General features: G+C 37.3%; 1 long non-coding RNA gene across 2 annotated transcripts in view; it reads right to left on the reverse strand.

The window, feature by feature from the left end:
* Nucleotides 1-20,738, reverse strand: part of LOC111923470 (uncharacterized) — a 282,819-nt gene that overhangs the window by 24,097 nt on the left and 237,984 nt on the right. The window contains exons 4-5 of one of the 2 annotated variants that reach the window (XR_015276731.1): nt 18,464-18,553; nt 16,316-17,270 (exon numbers count right to left, since the gene is read on the reverse strand). The exons of the other annotated variant lie outside the window; for it this stretch is intronic. This is a non-coding gene — a long non-coding RNA (uncharacterized LOC111923470). Of the gene's footprint in view, nt 1-16,315; nt 17,271-18,463; nt 18,554-20,738 lie in introns of those variants that run through there. 2 annotated transcript variants of the gene reach the window in all.

The following is a 20,738-nucleotide window of genomic DNA, read 5'->3' on the forward strand; positions in this document are numbered from 1 at the left end:
TCATAAACCAGTTTTTATGGTATATGAAAAAGGAATATTTCTCTCTGGAAAGGAACACTTCCAATTAGTTAAACTGGAGATGAATAGACCCATTAGATAGAAAAGAATGGAGAGGATTGGTAGTCTTCAACCAATGGCAAGAACAAAAATAGTCATCTGCCAAAACCATCTTAAACCCAAGAGGTAATGTACTTTCTGGCCTGAAAAGACAGTTTATTGTCCATTATTGGGGTTTTTTCTGCCCATCTTAATTTTTATCTGAAGAAATACAAATATAAATCTGATTTTCCTCAGTTTTGCTGGTAAGCTTTTAAGAATGAATGCTAAATATTTGGACATCTCAACTGAAGTTATAAGTTTGGCTGATAAATTTAATACTAATAAATATACTATCAATAAATTTAATACTAATACTAATTATACAATATATTTAGAGTTTTGCATGGGCACAATACCAGCTATTGTTTTTATTTAAGAAGTAGAAGGGCCTATAATCAGCGTATAGATGGATTCAAAGCTTGCTGTCAGTTTTTAAAATATAGTCAGTTGTAGGAGAGGAATCTCAATGAGAGGAATGTATTTATTTTGGGGTATCTTAGATTTAGATTTAATTTGAAAATCAGCAGTCCCAAAGAAGTAGCATAGGTATAAATGAAGTGTATAAATTACAGAGATGTTATGGACAGAGTAAATAATGATAAATAATAATCTGTTTGGTTGCCTGAATCCAAGTGTTACATGACAGCATAATACGAAGTCATGCAGAGAAATGAGAAATATAATCTTTAGCTATGGGAAAGAATTATAAACTTCAAAGAAAGAATGCTGCAATGCATTTGAACTGGGGGAGGGGTTGGTGATAGTTCACCAGCTAATCAGAAAAGCCTAATGATGAATTGTAGTCAGCAAGATGAATGCTCTAAGGAATTACACATTAAGAGGAAATTATATCACCATCCCATGGCGTGTAGATCCCCAGTCTGACACCTAAAACAAAAAAAAAGGGCTGGTAAATTAGAGAAAGATGAAAAAGAAAAGCTGAAGGATTATAGAGGAGGAAACACGTATCTTAGAGACACTCTTCAGCTGCTTCATCGACTTAACATATCAAAGGAAAGGCAAAGGGATGACTTCCTCCAAACCTTTTAGTGCCTTGGAGTCTAGGAAGTGGAAATCCGATAACAGATGCCTTCTACCTGACTGGCAATGTGGCAAGATTTAATGGCTGGTAGCAGGAACCAGGGAGCAAAAATAAAAAGGCACATTTCTAACAGTAAAGATAATGAATCCTCAAACCTGCACACTTGGAGTGCATTATCTTACCCAAGCTCTCAGACTAGCTCAAAACCATGCTCCACTTTGACCATTTGTTCTGTAAATCTTCAGAAGTAACAGAAATTTTAATTCACTTAACACAAGTTTTCCTTTCAAAGTGTTTATAAATCATCAAAGGTAAATTGCTTCAAAGATAAAATAAAAAACAAACAATTGTTTTGAAACAACCTTAGATTTTTTTGTTCACAGAAACTGCACAAGCCTAAGTGTCTTTGTTCCTGTATTTCTTTTTGACGAAGCACTTTTACACATCTGACTTTATTCCTGAAAGCTGGCCATGGATTTGAACAAAATATTTTGTTTCCATTACTTGACTTTCAATATCTTGTAACAATCTGCTCTGTGGTTAATAGAAGCTGTCCTATATTTTGTGATTGGCAATTAGTCCCACCCAGTGTGACAAATAGATGATGATTTAGCACCATTAAACAATGCAGTTCCACCAAGTGGCAGTATTTGGTGACAGGAAGAATAAACCAGCTAAAAGCATAACACTGAGGGGGGTAAATTAATTAAGAACATATTTCACACATTTGCATTAAGGTCACTGAAATCAGTGGGAAAGTCTCTGTTTTAGAGAGGATATAGGACTAATCTGGTAAATATATTCAAAACTATACTCTTACAGTGGGAGGTTGAACATTATGAATAAAACAAACCCCAAACCTGTGCTGAAAAAGACACAAATACTAAATATACTCTTTGTATAAATATGTAAGTATGAACTGAGGAGACATAGGTTTTATCCACGCATAATTCTTCAAAATTGTATCCAAGGGTAATACATTTTTAAATAGAAGGAGATTGGAATAAGTTTTGAACCCATCATCTCTCCTAAAATAAACAACTCACTTCTCAAGTCTTAAGCATGGTAACAGCTCTCATCTGTGAGTCTTTCCTTGAACAAATGGGAAAATCTTATTTCATGTTACATTCCTGAAGTCTTTTTTTTTTCCAGCTGACAATGATTTCACTTAGGGGAAGTGTATGAACTCCAAAAGCTGGCTTTGGGAAGAAGATAATTTCTTCTCTTAGAATAAATTATGTTTTATTCTTTATCCCTTTTCAAATTCCAGTAACAGACACATTTCAAATGTTTCATAGTTTTATCCAGAGGCATGCAAAATCTCTTCATAGAGAGGTGACAGGCCTGTCCCTCACGTTTGGACACTAAATCTGCCTTCTTTTTTTATGATTCACCATCAGACTTTCAAATAAGGACATGGCTTGACTACCAATATTTCACACTAGGCCTAGAGATTCACTGATAATTTTGATGTCTGAAGTATATTTCCTACTGATTGTATTAAAGAATGAAGAATAGGCTTAGGACTAAATGCTACAAAGTTTATCAATTCTGTGGCCTGATTGCATCCTGTTTAGGGTTTTTTTTTAATTTTGGAGCTTGTGTATGCATGCACATATGCATAGGTACCTATATATGGTAGTGAAGTATTTTTCTATTTATATCTATATATATTATAATTTATTTTTAATATAGTATTGCAGGAAGTTTATCATTTAAGCAGTAAGAATTGCTCAGTATCTTTTAACAGCATGGTTAATACATTCCTACACTTTTCAAAGCCCTGGGAAGTACCCTTTGTATTTAAGAAATAGTAGACCTTTAAAAGATGGAATTGTGCACCTGACAGTAAACTCAAATTCTCATGATAAGTTGAGGAATTAGACATTAAGTCCTATGCCTAGAATAAGGAAGTCAATATGCCAGAAAGAATTCTGTTTAGATATGAAACATGAAGGATTGTATTTAAAAAAACCAATAAGTAGCTCAGAAAATTGTTTGAAATGGTAAATAATCAGTTTAAATTAATGTTACATTGCATGAGCTTAAAGAGAAATTTCATGTTTGAACAAGTAAGAAAAGTAACATAGGACTTTTCCATGATTACACAGAAATTTTGTATCTATGATCATTTAAATACAATCAAGTAAAGTAGCAATGTTGTTTTTGTTTACTTATATATTGCAGTGACCTTTGCTGAAGTAGTATTGATCCAGTGGAAATAAACATAAAAAGAAATTGGAGATGATTCGGACACCAGCTAGACAAATATAAGTATTATGAAAACCATGAAATGTAGATTAAGCAATAAAAATGTTGAACCCAGCCAGTACAATTAAAATAAATAAGTTTTAAATAGATAAGGATATGAGAAAAAAAATTTATTTTCTCCTTTTTATAAAGGCAGAGAGAATTGAACCACAGTTGAATAGGAGAGGCTCTTGCACATCTTCCAGTACTGAGCTGAAAATTTTTTCCAGTGTCAGATTCTTTCCTGTTCTTAGTTTCTCTACATCAATTCAAGATGCTTACAAACAAAAGCATGTAATATTGAATACAGTCTAGACTGAATCTCAAAGTCTCCAGGTCTGTTAATTGAAATCAACAAAAAATTCTAACTGGAATCAATAGAGTGGATCCTGTAAGTGAAGTGAAGAATGGCAGCCCTCTTGGTCACAGCAACCATGGAAGAAACTGAGTTTAAAATCTCTTTTGACAGGAGGAAAAGTGCCAGCAAAATCTCAAATCTGGACATGAGGAGAGATGACTTCAGATTGTTCAGGGAATTAATAAGTAAGGTCCCCAGGGAAAAGGTTTTTGCAGATGGTGGGGTTCATCAGTGCTAGTTACTTTTTAAATATCACCTCCTAAAGGCACAGGAGCAGGAAATTCCCAAATGTCAGAAGTCAAGCAGGCAAGGCAGGAAGTCTGCTTGGCTGAACAGGGATCTTCTCTTGGAAACTTCTCTTGGAAACAAGGCAAAAAAGGCAGGTGTATGCCCAGTGGAAGCAAGATCAGGAGACAGGATAAGAACACAGACATGCTGTTTGCCTCTGCAGGGAGAAAATTCATAGGTCCAAAGCTCTACTAGAGTTGAACCTGGCCAGAACTGTGGGGAACAATAAAAAGAGTATTTTCAAATATGTTAATGGCAGTAAGCAGGGTAAAAATAACATTGGCCCATTACAGGATGAGGATGGTCACCTCACACACAGGGATAGAGGCAAGGCAGAAGTGTTCAATGCATTCTTTGCCTCCATCTTCAACACAGATGATGGAGCAAGGGGCTCTCAGGCCCTGAGCTGGAGGACTATGACTGCAAGAATGATCTATTTCCAGTCAACTATGAAACTGCAGGAACTGTTGCTCCACCTGTATCCCTACAAATCTGTGGGGCCTGATGAGATTAATCCAAGAATCCTCCAAGAGCTGGCTGATGTCATCACAAAACCTCTCTCAATGATTTTTGAGTCATCTTGGGAATCTGGACAGGTCCTGATTCTGGAAACTGGCAAATATTGTCCCAGTTCTCAAAAAGGGCAAGAAGGAGGACCCCAGAAACTATTGCCCTGTCAATCTCACTTCAGTGCCTGGTAAAATTTTGGAGATTATTCTGACAGGTGTTGAAAAACACCTGAAAGGGAATGCAGTCATTGGTCACAGCCAGCACAGCTTCATGAGGGGAAAGTTCTGCTCATCAAACCTGATTTCCTTCTATGACAGGACCAGAGGGAATGACCTGAAATCATGTCCGAGGAGGTTTAGGTTGGATATTTGAAAAAGATTCTTCACCCAGAGGGTGGTCAGGCCCTGGAACACTTCCTCAGGGAAGTGGTCACAGCACCAAGCCTGGAAGAGCTCAAAAGGCATTTGTACAGTGCTCTCAGGTACACAATGTGACTCATGTCCTGTGCAGGACCAGGAGATGGGCTACTGATGATCCATATGGGTCCCTGCCAAATCAGTATATTCTGTGATTTTCTGAAATGCTTGTCCCTACCAGCTCAGGAACTTAATGCACTTGCTGTAGTCTTCCTGACGCATTTTCCTTCAAAGAGGTATGTTGATACGTTAAGAAGATTTGGTTCGAACAATAGATGTTTGGATATTTCTACATGTTTCTAATATACTGTCATGACATATTCTTCACTGAAATGTCTTAAAATAAAAAGGATAGCTTCCTTCAAATACAGATACTAGCATTTATACTCTATTGCTTGTGTTTCACTAGCACAGATGTAATTCCTTAAATGTCTGTAACTTCGCATTAATTTCAGGCTAAATTTCTGGAAGTTTTCAATAGGCATATGCCAGTCAAGACAAATTGGGGTGATGGTGCTCCCTTAGTGAGCAGATTTCTGAGTAAATTTATTCATAGTAAGAGATAATGTCTGGACCAAGGTCAGGAAATCTACATCTCCACAGGAATAGCTGTGTGCAGACAGTTGAGGAAATAATTATATCTGAATTTTTTATAAAAAATTAAATGTACTGAGGGCAATAATTATTTCAATTCTTTAACCCTAGAGAATTATTGCAGGCCCAGATAATGCTGGAAACTCATTAAAGGCCTAAAGGATTTCAATCCCATCTGAATTTCTGCTGGAAAATAACAACAGTGATGTTTTGGCGAATGTGCCCTGGAGTTCACTGGTCTGTATGTACTAAATCCAAGATTATTATAACTATGTGAGCAGAAAGGTAAAAACTGCCAATAAACCAAACAGAAATGTGGGTTCCAATCAACAGGGCCTGCCTAAGCAGTCAAAGGAGAGCATGGAGTTGAAACATGGATTCAGTGGGCAAGGATCATATCATGACTTCATTTTACATGTGGGCACACACAAAGCATTTAATGCATATGGATTCCTGAATGCTTACAAAAGGCAGAGATTTCCTTGTCAGCTTGAACAGGGCGCAGGAGCTGTGGTCACCAGGATTCCTAAGCAGACCAGAAGGACTTTGCAGGACTCCCTGCACTTCTTGTGCTGCTTGTGCTCTCTAGCAAGCCAACAAACAAAACCTCAAAACAAAGCCTAGGAGGATTTGGTTTTCAAACATTTTTAGAGCCGTAACTATAAAGAAACTGACATGCAGCCAATAAAAGTACAGCTCTAATTTGTAAGGGAAGTAATCAGTACAAATTAAGAGCAGATAAAAAGAAATTACCATCATAAGGGAGAAGGCAGAAATGAAGAAATGAAAATTCCTGGAATGTCTCCAACAGAGTTTGGTTCTCATGTTACTTTACTTATTAGAGACAATTAGGAGAGATTTGTCTGTTGCTAAGAGTTCCTTAGATTAGATTAAAAGACTAAAAAGTTTTAATGTGTTGGCCTTTTGCTGCCCTTGGGGAAAGAATCCAAACCCATAGGAATGTTAATGAGGAGTGGAATCTCCAAATGGTTTAAAATTAGTTTTTTGCTTTCTGTCCACTCCACCCTACTTTCTCCTCTTAATTTCTTCCATATGTTTGCATCTCTACCTGTAAAATTTCACCTGTGAGACTGGCAGGAAGTCAATAAGAAATCATGAATTCTCATGAGATGCTATGAACTGTTTGATTTCTGATAATGTTTATACCTTTGTTTACAACAGAAGATGGAAGTAGGTAGTTTGCAAAGGAAATAGAAATAAGGCCCTTTTAACAGCAACTAAATCATGCTGACTGTCTGTTACACCCACACATCATTAAGTGCTCTCAAAAGCTGTAATCTTCAATGACAAAGATGGAAAATGGACCATTCACTTGAAGAATTAAAGCAGACTCTACTTCTTTCGACAATGTTTTCTTGACAGTCTGTTAAATTAGCAACAGCAGAACAGTATCAAAGATATAGGCAGCTGTCCTGCATTTGCTTCACATAATAAAATTTCCCTCAGGGACTGAAGAGACCAAGGATTGGTGAGCACCCAGGCATGAGCCATGGCAGAAAATGTTGTCTGAAGGGCAAGTTCCCAGTCTTCAGTTATCCTTTATCTTGAGAATGGAAGCCAGGAGTCTGCAACTGGGGGAAAGTAGAGTTTATGGAAAAACAAAGTTCAAGGATTGTCAGAATTAGATGAAATGTCTTTCTAATGTAGCAAGAACACCTTGAAACTAATATGAGCTCAGATTAACAACCAGCAGTATAACAGAGCCAGGTCTGGAATTATGAGCTGTAGCTATTCAATGCCAGCAGAGACCAGGCAAGGGAATTCTGCTTCAGCTGTTAATTGTGCATGCAGAAGCATTAGTGAGGAACAAATCGCTGCAGTAGCTTAGCCAGGACAAAAAGAAGGGATGGCAAGGACTTCTGCATCAGCAAAATTATGACGTTCTCTTGTAATGTTACTAAATTTAAGTATGGACAAGAAGGAGAGAAAATAGAGCTCTGGTGTTGTATTAAAGGCAACAATGAAATCTTGTCTTGCACTACTCCAAGGAATTTCTTGTTTCTTTTGAAATTTCTTAAAGGATGTTTTCTTTGAATATCGGGCAACTCTGGAAAAGATGTTTGCATTTTAACAGTGATATATTATCTTAATATAGTGAAAAACTGACAGACACCAAGACTCCTGGCCTTGCTGCAGTGATAGCTTCACCAGTAGAATTTCATGTTCCAGCAGGGAGCTGTCTGTCTGACCCCAGCCCATGCCTCAGAGCTGCCCAGCAGTGCTCATCCTGCCCTACTTGAGGCTTCCTGTACTCTGCAGGCTCCAGAGTTCAGCAAGGCATCAGGCTTCACTGAATCACACAACATCCAGAGGGAGAGACCTTTCTGTGCGCATCCAGGATATTTTCAACAAAACCTGGGTTATATAGGTAAAACATGACCATTTTGTACTTAGCTACAGATAATCAGGTTCAGGCTTGGCTGTCTTCCTCTGAAAGCATAAATTCCATTCAGCTAATTTACTAAAGCTTTGTGAAATAACATGGACTGACATCACCATGTCTGTCCTTAAGGAATTTGGAGAGATCAGGATTTCAGCAGAACAATCAGAAATAGCTTTACATTCTTTCTATTCATCCAACAAGCTACAGGAATTATTTTTTCTCTTTTGAAAGCATGCAGTAGCTTTGTTCAGTTGCCCGTAACAAAAGGTGTTTTTTTCTCTTCTAGCTGGTTTTTTGGGGAGGTGGGTTTGGTTTTTCATAGACATGATGAAGCATCACTGAAAGTCTTGTACAGAGAACAAACACAAGAGGAAGCTGTATATTTTGGGGGATTTATCACGTCTTCTGGTTTACTCAGTCTGCCTTGGTCTGAGAGCAGAGAGCATTTTGACATCTGTCTGTTAGAGCAACCGATGACACTCATGCATCTCTTCTGGCTTACAATATGAAATACTAGCAAAATTCTGATAAAATTGTCATGTTATATCAGCATACTCATAGGAGGGAGAGATTAAGTATCTCTTTAGGTAGGAAAAGGTAGGAAAAACCCAAATTGGTGTTTCCAGATGAAGGACTGAGTCCTGGTTCCTGTCTTGTCTGTTGTGTCCTTGTCAGTTGGTGCAAAGGAACAGAGGAAGTATCCTAAAATCTAGTTGCCAGGGCTATCCCAAATTGCACCTTCCAGATGTATTGTGCAGCAATACATCATACACATTTATGAGCCCTCCTCTAGGACCAGGTTGGCAGCTGGGGTACAACACCTTCATTTGCTTCTTCTCTCAGGAAAACTCCTTACAGCTACCATCACCTTTACATGCCATTTAAAATTGAACAAAGCTTTAGCTACAGTACAATTTACAGCTTAGTTGCCAAAATATAAGGAAAGTTAAAAGATAGTGACAATCTCACAGAATTAGGTCTCTGATTGTATTTTGAGCTTTAAATCCCTCAGATGTTACTGTATATTTCTGATTCTTTACGAAGTTGAGGAGATAATATCAACGTACTTTTCTCCCCTCTTTCACTACTGTTTTTTAGCAACATGAAAACAGTAATGAAAAAAAACCCATATAGTAAGAAATACTGAATATAACTAAAAATAGATGGAGATACTGTTTTACCTTCTACAGAGTTGACAGTGCATGTTGGATAGCTGTGTATATTTCTGTACATAGCTGAATCTAATCTAATACAGCAAATAGGTCTACTTGCAGAACAAATCCTGCTGTCCTAATAACATACAAAGATATTAATAGAGTTTCCACTTGTGAAATTGCTTTTTCAAAAAGCATATGGTTCAATTTGGCTCAACAGCTTTTATTCCTTTAAGTGTCAGCAATTTGCTGAAAACATTATTATTAGTTATAATTTATTTATTATCTCCCTCAAAAACTCCTAACAATATTTTTTGAACTCTGCCATTACATCTAGAAACACCACTGAGACTAGCAATTGACAAAACTGTGTCATAATAAGTTGGATGTGTGCTGCCTGTGGTTTTTAATATACCAGCAATGTCATTATTTTGTCTTATAACTTAAAGGGCAAGTTAGACTTTTTGCTAAATCACAAAGCACATATCCTTATGCAGACAATACATTTCATGCAAAAGTACATATAGAAATTATAATAAAAAAGGGTTCAAATTGCGGTATCTAATCGGAAAATGTTAGGAGCTGCCACAATTAAGCTGTCCAAATTGAGAAATGATTTGGCAGGGAAAGTTCCTGTGTCCTGGTCTAATCTGATGCTTACAAACCGGAAAGCAAATTATAATTTCTTTTCTTGAAGCTTTCTGCTCTGCTTGTTCTGTACCCTGGACACTTTTCATGATCAAATAGTTAGAAACAGAATAATAATTTAAATTTTTTTTTTATAGCAGATATATCTTGCATTTTGTTTCTGCTGCTTGCCAAAGATGATTCCTTTCTTAGGTGTTTTATTTTATTTTATTTTATTTTATTTTATTTTATTTTATTTTATTTTATTTTATTTTATTTTATTTTATTTTATTTTATTTTATTTTATTTTATTTTATTTTATTTTATATTTTTTTATTTTATTTTATTTTTTCTTTGTTTTCTTTCTGGGAATTTTGTTTATTCGGGTTTTTCATTTGTTTGATTTTGGTTTTTTTGGGTTTTTTATCAAAAAACTTCCTACCTTAAAATGGCAAAATCAATTACAGATGTAACAATTGCTCAAATTAAAGACTAATTAACAGTACTAGAAACTGACTATTTTCTATGAGCTCTTTTCTATGTCTCAGTGGATAGGTAGTGTCCTGAGCAATTCCACAGAGCCTGCAGGCTGACTGAAACCAGCTTGCTTTCCTCCCAGGAACCCAACATCTGTGTGGGAATATCCCTTTTGCTCAGCTATCCAGACTACTTCAGAAGCCCCCTGCACACACAAAGGTGCAGTATGTGCCTCTTGGACATCTCCTGACCCCTGGGAACCCAGAAGAGGGAGATGATCTACATGGCCAGGCAGTGGGATGCACAGCTGTGACAGAGCCAGATGGTAAATCTGGGGAATGAGGAATTTTATGTTGTACTTTAGGCTTTGAGGGAAGCAGTTTGAGTGTTACAGGCAGCAAATCGTGTGCATGTATCTACTGTGACACCTAACTATGATATAGGGCCATTAATGGAAACTTGGTAGTACTGTTAATAACGAAGCAGAAAAGCCACGAGTCTCTCGTGACTGTGTATTATACATCATGTGCATTGAAAACAGGCAGGTTGTTTGCATTATTGCAAAACTTGGAACCAGGATTCTTGGTCCCTCCCAGCACCCAGATCCCCCAGCACCTTCACAAGACTGCAGCAACAGGGGAAACTCACCTTGTCAGCCAAGGAGAAGACTGAGCAGGCAGAAGGGAGCTGATCCTCAATGGAACAGCACCAAAACCCCTTCCTCAATGCCTCACAACCTTAACGCTCTTGCTATAAAAAGGTATCATTTTACATGTTTTGAAATCAATCTTAATTGTGATGTGTGAAGAAAACAGAGCTGCTATGTGCTGAAACTGATCTCAGTGTGACTCCGAGCTGGGAAAGAGCCCACTGCAGCTGTTCCACTGCATTAGAGCCATCAGCTTCACCTCATTAGGAGAAGCATTCACCTTCCTGTGAGATCCCTGCTGCACAACCTCCTGCCTTGCCACCGAGACAGACACGGTATGAACAGCGTCACTTAACCCCTTGTGTTCCCAGCTGCACTCAAATTTAGGGAACAGAAAGCTGCAGGAGTAGCTAGAACACCTTCCTGGCAGTACTGGTGTCTGGGGACAAGAAAACTACAGTTTTGTGCACAAATATTCATGATGCCACTGTATGCCTCACTTTCTGACAGACCAACACCGTGTGGGGCACAGCAAACACTTAGCAGTCACCATGGCAGAGACAACATATGAAGAAAAGAAAGTGACAATATAAAAGAAAGAGCAAATGTAATGTTTTTTTGTCACCTCATAGCAGGATGACATAGCCAAATGTTCCTCTCAGACTAAAACATTTCTTTATTTTGTGACAGGGACAGGAGAGTATGCAATGACTCTTTATATTTAATTACATAATTTAACTAGATACAATTTTCATCAGTCGCATTTGATTTTCTTTATTGTAGAGAGGTTTTGATAGCAATTTTCCTTTCCAAAACAAACGTAAAAACACGGTTTGAGTATAGTATCATCATTAGGTGTATGAATTTCTCTTAACTTTAAAACATTCTGCTTGGAAATCTTCAAGAATTTCACTCAGAAACATGTGCCTGTAATTTTTCATAGAGCTGAGTTCTGATGAAGCCCTCAGGACTGTTAAAATCCACAAATTGTGTCCTTAAGTGTCTGGAGGTTGTATGAAGTAAGGCTGAATTACAACAAAGGTAAAATCTTATTTTATGGAATTCAGTGGTTGGGTGGGTGGTTTTGGGGGTTTTTTGAGCATTATTTGATGTCTTTCTCAAACTCTAATAGCCTGGTGTTTACAGACTGGTAGAATTGCCTTTACTCTCAATTACTTTATTACTTTTAGGACTTTTGTGGGAAAAGACTGATATAATTAGGGCCTGACTTTTATTTCATGTGATCTAAGCTTTGCTAAGGAGCAATCTCCCAGACTCCAAAGTTACTCTGTTAAGGAAATGGGAGCCTTCAAAAGACTCGGAGTTTCCTTGGCATTTGGTTCATTTGCCACTTTTGAGCGTTACAACACAAAAAACATACATTTTTGTGTCCCCTCCATACAAAAGGGCAGAGAAGGAGGGTTGTGGAGGAAATCAGGTGATGGATTTCTTCAGGCTCATTCATCTCTGAATATGTACCACACACGTTAAGTCTGAGAGGAACAAAGATGGAGCCATGTCCTCCTCCACAGGGCATTACTGGAGCTTTGATCCCTCGCCCAGAGCTGTCTGGAACTGGGAACCACACCTCACTACAACTGTTTGCTGCTGTAAACACAGCACAAAATCCTGCTCCTATTGCCCAGATTTCCCCTCTTAAGGAAAGGGTGCCACTGGAAAAGGGAATACTGTAGGCTATAAGAATATGTGGCACAATTCCTTGGAGACAATGGGCCCAAATGCAGACAGAACACAGGACTGAGCTTCTCCAGGTGCATAGTTTCTACAAAGCATTTCCTAAACTATGGAGAAGGGCGAGGTAATTGTCTGCCTGTGGATATCTTGTGGGGTCGTGAAAAGAAATGTGTATTTAGGTTCATGATTTAGAAGGAAGAGCTAAAGGAAATGCTGACACTGGGAGAAAGAGAAGCGGTTGCAAGGAATCTTAATCTGATGAAAAATCTTAATATAAATTTTTTGATTTAAGCTCTTGTTATTTGAGGTATTTTCCTAGCACACATCCTCAGGTCTGTGCTATCTGAAAGGAACATGCTTCCTCCTCACTTATGCCACGAGAATGGACAGTCAGTGAAGAGGAAATCTGGTGGCTGCTGGCTCTGATTCCAGAGAAGAAAGTGTACGTCTAATTTGGTATAGACTTCTCTGAGCTGAGAGTGCTTCTATTGCCAGTAATCAGTCAAAGATCAAGAGCACAATCTAACACAAACGTGGGACTTTTTTTGTAGGATAACTTGCACTTTTTAAGTGCTTTCTGTTATTTTCATTTAATGATATGAAAATCAGACAATATCCAAAAGTACTTTCCATAGTGAAGCAGTATCTGGTAAAATGGAAATCAGAAACCATTAGATGTAGTCAAGCATGAACCTGGGAACGAAGACTACGTTTTCATGCATGTTTTGATCCGGACCAGCTGGATGCTCCATGTTAAATCCATTTGCAAACCTGTGGTGCTATGCAATAGATGGATTCCTTCTAAATCAACCCAGATTGTATGTTTCATTCTCTACATAATGTTTTCCCATGCTTAACAGGTTATTTCATTTATTTAGTAGCCAAGCTAGGGCATTCAGACAGCTTTGGTAATGTAGATAGAAGGATATTTTGTTGTTGTTGTTATTGTTTTTTGTTTGGTTTTTTTTTGTTTTCTAGACCAATATAGAACTCCAGAACAACATTGACCAAAAATACGGCAGCCTCAACACCAAAATTATTTATATTTTTGGGACCAAACTGCATACTAATGTGGACACTGTGACTTAGACACCAGCAGCCTTTTCTCACACAGATCTTAACAGCAGAATTCAATGCTATTAACATTTATACCCCTCTTCTTACATAAATTTTTCCATGGTCATTGCTAATGAAATAGATCATTCTTGACAGAAAAAATGCATGTGAACATGCTGGAAAACAGTGTGTGCACTTTATACTACATGAGAGGATTCAGAACAAGGTGATGTTTTTGGAAACTGAATTTCAAAGGATGTGGGAATAACACAGACCATCTGTGTAGTCACTTCATTTTCTGTTGAAAACATGGAATTTACAAACAGGAAAAAGTTATCTGGCCCAGCATATCTGCTTTTTTTGGTGTACCTTAATCCCACTTTCCTGTCTTTTCGCTCTATGACTTGACCCCTTTCGTGCTGAAGAAGGATATATGCAGCTCTCTTGAATTCAGTTTCACTTCTCAGCCTCAATCTTCTCTTCAATTATTTATTCCATATATTCAGAGCTCTTTCAGTGAAATACCTCCTTCTGAGTTTACTTGGTTTAGCTTATGTGTCCACTATTTTTTATCTTTTCAATATGAGTAATTTGTAGATTAAAAGTGCTGGGGTTTACAGATATAAACTTTTCATACCAAGCAGTACCATGACAATTTTTTTTTTTTTTTTTTAATTAAAGCTGGAAATATAGCTACAGTGCTAATATGGAATCTTAACAACATTTCAAATATTTTTTTTTTTCAGAGGGAAATGAATTAGAACTAGAAAGTGCTGGTGTTTTTAGAAATTCCAAATATTTCCTTAATTATTGTGTATCGAAGTCCTCTTGAGGACTTTCTAAAAATCACATGTTTAAGTCTGGGCTCCCATGATGAGTTCCCTTGGCTGATGAACAGAACTGTTTACAGGACCCATTGCAGACATATCTCACTAGGAAATGAATTGCCCTGTAGGTGCTTACATGCCTCTATTGCTTGTTAAAAAACCTATGGATTCTTATTCAAAATGAAACACCAAATTCTAGATGATTTAATTCTAGCTAATGAATTCCACACCATGTCCACTGCTCCACAAAAAATATAAGATAATTTGAAATAATAGAATTCAGAGGCGTAGGTTTTCATTGTGACTCCCAATTCATTACCTTATCCACTGGACCACTAAGCCAGAAAATCAGCACTGTAAAGGCAACAGCAACTGAAGAAGTTTCAGCTTCATTAAATATTGCTGAAGAAATCAGACATGTCCCTTCTGTCTCCTGGGTAACATGGGGAATCTAAAGCTGAAATCTGTAGCCACTGGCCGAGAAACGTGGCTGAGAAGAAGAACAAACAGCTCTTTGGTCATAAACATTTTGAGGCCACTGCAAAAAGAAGCTGTGTCAGAAAAGTCTACCAGTGCTTGAGGTCCTAAGATGCTGAGTTCTGCATGGGATGAAGGGTTTTGCTAGGGGTGTAAAACTTGGGACAAGGCATGACTTTCAGCAGAGGATATGGAAGGCAGGAAAAGCAAGAAGACAGTTATCTCTATATACTAATGTAGCTAGTAACCTGGGACCCAAAATTACACTGCAAAGTAAGAACTGTTAAAATACAACTCATATAACAAGTAGTTTCATAGCCCTTTCTTCCTGCTAGGGAGCCCCTAGATGCAGTAGGAAAGCAGGAGGAAAAGAAATATTTTGCAGTCACATAAAGAATTGATTTCTTCTTAGGTTTATATAGAATATTTTGTTCAAATATTTTTGCATATGTTATTTTCTTTCCTTAACATAATTCTGTAGTCCTTCTACAAACTACTCATTTATGACAGTATTTTGGGAAATGCTTGATAGATAAAAACCTTTCATGACCATTGGAGAGGGAATTTTTATACAGGAAGGTAGTGAAAGAGTAAGTGGTAATGTCATTAAACTGGAAGTGGGTACGTTTATATAAGACATTAGGAAGAAATTCTGTACTGGGAGGGTGGTGAGACACTAGGAAAGCTTATCCAGAGAAGCTGTGGATGTCCCATGCCTGGAAGTGTTCAAGGCTAGGTTAGATGGAACTTTGAGCAACCTGGTCTAGTAGAATGTGCCAGTGCCCATTGCAGGTCTTCAGACTAGAAGATCTTTAAGATCACTTGTGACCCAAACCGTTCTATGATTCCATGATTTTATGATTTCCACTGAATCCAGTAACTTTGTTTTTACAAAGAACTTCTAAATGTACTTTCTGTGACTCCACAGACTTAAGGATGCATGGAATATCATGTACCTCCACTATCCAAGGAGAATGATCGGTTCTTTATGATGAGAGCTGGGAGGCTGGAGGTAGCGTGGTTGGTCAAGTTGTTGTTGGGCTGCCTCTCAGTCAAGCTGTCAAAACACCTCAGTAGGTCAGGATGTAACTTTGTCTCAGTCTAATTCTTCTTTTCCAGTTGTCTTCTGAGAAGAGCCTTGTCCTTTCTCCCTGCTTGGCACTGTTGTCTATAAAGGTCCTACCAAACCATATCATTCTCAGGTATGTGATCCAACTCTCAGCATCATTTAGGTCTTGAATAGACAGAAATTAAACAGTGCTAGAGAAATATTTCCAGGACTTGCTCAAAATTTATGTAAGTAATGTACTATGAAAGACGTATTTTAATATTTGGTCTATTTATCACTTAGGCCAAGACACATACCAAAAAAAATTGACTCATTTAAACTCCTGTAGTTTGACAAAATTTATTTATTTATTTTATGTCCAAAGGTATGGATACCCTTGGGGTACTAGGTAAATGTACATAAACCAGTAAGAGAGGCCATTATTACAGAGAAAACAGTGGTGAGAAACACTGGGCATACAACTGGGATAGTTCTTGGCGGATATTATATTTAATAACAATGCTCTCAGTAGAGAAATGTAAGTTTTAGGCTATTGGCCCTGCATACTACTTCTCACATAAGTGAAATATTATTAAACCAGATTTCTGTTTTATCAGACTGTAAAGTTCACTCAAACTGGACATGCTTTTCCTTGCTTGTGACTAGCTGTAGGTGCATATGCCAGCACAGTCTCAGGGCCAATATTTAATGTGCAATTTTGATACTTTTATAGAGAGGAGAAACTATATGTAATTTACATGAATTCATAATTTCTACTGCAAGCTGTAAAAAAAAAAAATATTCTGGGTTTGATTTTTTTTATGGGTATGTTTGCCAGATTGTAGCAAGGCATATGTGCTATGGAGGAAAAGAAAATCACAGCTTGAAAAAAGTCAGCATCTGAGTGGGTTTTATTCCCCTCTCAGAAGTAAACAGTTTTCACAATTAACCCCACTGCTCTGTTTATACATCAACTAAAATGTGGAGAGTACACACAGTTGTTCTCATTAATTTGTGATAAGCAATAGTGACTTGAAAAAATTATGTTATGGTTTATGCATTACCAGGTCTTGATTTCAATGGGAAACATATGCAGAGACAGATTTTCAGTCTTTCTCTCTGACAAAAAGAGGTGGGAAGCCATGGAATAAACACATTCCGATTCATCTGTTATACTGGAGTTCCCTCCTCTCTTTCTTGGTGTCCCTTGACAATACAGACCCATAAAAGACATCACACTTCTAAGTTGCCTCTTCCACTTGATAATAACCAGCAAATAAGCTGCAAGGTGGAAAAGCTCTGCAGAAAAAAATTGTACATAATATATTTCACTACTGCCTCATGGATATAGAAACAAATGAGCCCCCACAGCATATCTTGACAGTCATTATGTTGTAATAGCCAAGAATTTGCAAATATTAGTGACTTTTGTAGGAAATGCCCTGCCTGCAACCCTTTGTCAAATATATATGGCTTTAAGTTTAATGTAATACAGTGAACATAGGCATTTAAGTAATTCTTTAACAGGACATTCTGTTATTTTTGTTTCAGTAGAAGGGAGAAACATATCACTTGTCTACTCCAATTAGGTGATTTTAAAGTACTGAAATTGACAGCTATTGTCTCTTAAAGTGGTGACCCTTATGTCATATAATAAGGTAGCGTACAAGTAATAAGCTGGAGTCTGGATATGTATTGTTGTGTATCTAAAGCTAGTTAATCTTTGTATCTTCATTTTACTGGTCAATGTGAGATAATTTTCAAAAGTAAGACCCTGATATACTCAGTGGTCATGAAAATCAGGCCAATAAATTGTCACTTAGGTGCTCTGAAGCTTAGATCAGGTTGAGCATTTCTAAAAAATGAGATGAATGGAAAAATTATAAAAGCCACCTGGAAAGTCTAAAGTAGGAAGACAGAATTTTATCTAGACGTGTTGTTACTGCCACAAAACTGAATCTAGTCATTTCCTGAGCTTCATCACCTGATTTTTATTAACCCCACAGAAGTGAGACTTATTTTGCAATAAATAATGATTTACTGGCTAATTCCCCTGTACCAGTCTTCAGTACATGTACACACAGTGTTACCCTCTGCAAAGCTGTAATTTGCCGCATAGAGTATCTGAGAAACTATCCAGCTTTTCCTTTCAGATTAGTTGAGTCATTATTAGTCATTGTGGGTATTAGAAATAGTCACAGAGTGGAAACTATGGATAAAGCATGTTTTTCTGAAGTGCATGCTGGCCTGTCAAGCACAGTCCTTGCCTGTGCTCTTCCACTCATGCCCACTAATACAACCTTCCCTTGTGGTGCAGGTCAAGTGCGTGTACAATCCTCCAGGGAATTGTCTTCCAAGGTTTGTAACCTTGAAAGTTACAAGCATTAAATGCTGAAAGTTGAAGCATTAGATGCTGAAAAGAGAGAGGTTCATTTGGATAAGAATAGTTGAGTGACAAGTAGGGTGGTGATACCTTCCCTGCCTTCTCTTACCTCAAGCAATTCAGCCAAAGTTCCAAGGCAGCATGAGGCTCTAGCATGAGTCAGACTGCTCACCATGCACATAGCTCACACCTAGGTAAGCTGCAGAGAAATAGAAATGAAGATCAGGCCAATAATATTTTTTGTTCAACTCTAAGAGACCCATTGTGAATTAAATTCCCCAGAAGCACAGAGGTAAAGACAGCACTAGTTGTAATGATGAAGAGAGTTTTCCATCAAAAAAGAATATTAATCTGAAATGTATTTCTCATAATAGCAATTTCTAATGTAATAGAAGTTTTTCATTGTTTCCAGTAAAGCTTAGGCAAAAGACACAATGCAACTACTTCAGATCCTGAGAAAGTACCAAAGAGCACACAAAAGCAACAAATGAATGGCATGTTTTTAAAACAGGCTTCAGGAAGATGCAAATGAATAGAAGAGTTACTGGCAAAATGAAAAGCATCTAAGAGTTTCAGGCACTGTCTCTGACAAGACCTCTAAGCAGGATCTGAAACCAAAACTTGGGTAAAAACTCTTTGAGGTTTAAAAGATAGACTTTGATAAAATAATTTAAAATAGTTGGTATTTATATCAGCTGATATTTGTGTCAGCACAGGCTCTTTAAATAGATTAATAGTGCTCTGATACACTGTACACAATTACAAATGCAAAAGGTCTCAAGAGGGCAAAGGTAAAAGGATCTGGGCAGTTCTGGAATGGCATCCAGAAATTCCTATCCAAAGAGCTTCATGCACAAACCCAACAATTGTAAAACAATGTAAAATCACATTTCTTAGCTGGAACAAGAGAGTGGTTGAGTCAAGACAAAGACATTGTCTCTGACATTGTTACCACAGGAATAACCCATAGCAAAAGCAGGTAGTGTTGCAGGGAGTGACGACTGATATCTCAGAATAAAACAACTCACATGCTCATACCTTTAAATTTCAGGTCCTACAAGGTAGAATAGTTCACAAACTGAGCCCCTAACATTACATAAAAAACAATGGGTAACAAAAACGGAAACTAATTCACCCTAAAAAAAAATTGATCAAACACATAATGCGTTTTATTTTTTTTTCTTTTTTGTTATCTATACCCCAGACAAAAATGTAACATTTGAAAACACATTTTTGGAAGGATAGAGACTTCAAACATGCATTCCAGTGTCTGGGCAGGGTATAAAAGTTGAAAGGTAGAACATCAATATCAGTACAATAAAAAACTTGAGTTCAGATGAAATCTGGATAACGATTTCTAGATAGAAAGCCAAATGTCAGACATGACAGAAAACACCTGAAGTGACTAGTCAGAGATGTCGGGGACAGGGCATTCTGAAACCCTAATATCATTGTAAAGGGTCTTTCTTGGAACTGGGTAAGATCTCTGTGTAGAAAAACAGGTTTTTATGGAAAATATGGAAAAGAGCACATGAAACTTAGGTGGAGGTACAAGAAATGTAAGAATAAAATAGAGATATTTTATGTTTTCCTTAGAGGAGCATTAGGAAAACTTTTATTTTGTATGCAAAACTGTAGGCCAAGTTGAGAGGAAAAGCACATTTAGTTAGTGAATTCGGAGTAGATTAATTTATTTTGCCTGTGAAAAATTTTCTGGACAATGATTCTAGTTTTTTACATGATATTACTTAAAAAAACAAAACCCAGAATCTAATGTATGCTTATGTACAGCATATTGACTTTTCCCAGTGACAGTCCTTACATAATAGTGAAGATTTTTCAGTGGATTCAAGCAGTTTGCACTGAAGTACAGATTTTTAATATCACAGCTTCAGAAAATGGCAACTGATAAAGGTTTTTGAATCATATTCTAATAAAACATTCAGTTAAAATATGTGCCCAGATGGCCCATACCCCTGGCACTTAGCTTCAGTCAAAAGACACATTTCACTGCTTTACACAGATATCAGAATCATCAGGAGCTTCTGACAGAAAAGGAAAAGCAAAATTAAGCCAATGCAATTTGATGTCTTAAGTGCTACTGAGCTCCAGAAAATGATGCAACATCTATGAAGGATAGCAAATACAGCTTACAAACAGCAGAGATGTTGCAAGATGTATCTCATGCACATTTTAGGTCGACTCTCCTAGCAGAAACAACTTATGGATCCACTTGAAAATCTCAGACAGTAAGAATATAAATGCCATTAAGCGTGTAATTTGCCCAGAAGTGTCTGAGATGGCAAAAGCTTCAGTGGACAGGAGAGATGGTCACCCATCCCAAATAAGTGAAAATATTCACTGTTTTCTGATGACAGAGGTGC

This window comes from Cyanistes caeruleus, chromosome 1 (genome assembly GCF_971803275.1).
Source record: "Cyanistes caeruleus chromosome 1, bCyaCae1.hap1.1, whole genome shotgun sequence".
Taxonomy (NCBI): Eukaryota; Metazoa; Chordata; class Aves; order Passeriformes; family Paridae; genus Cyanistes; species Cyanistes caeruleus.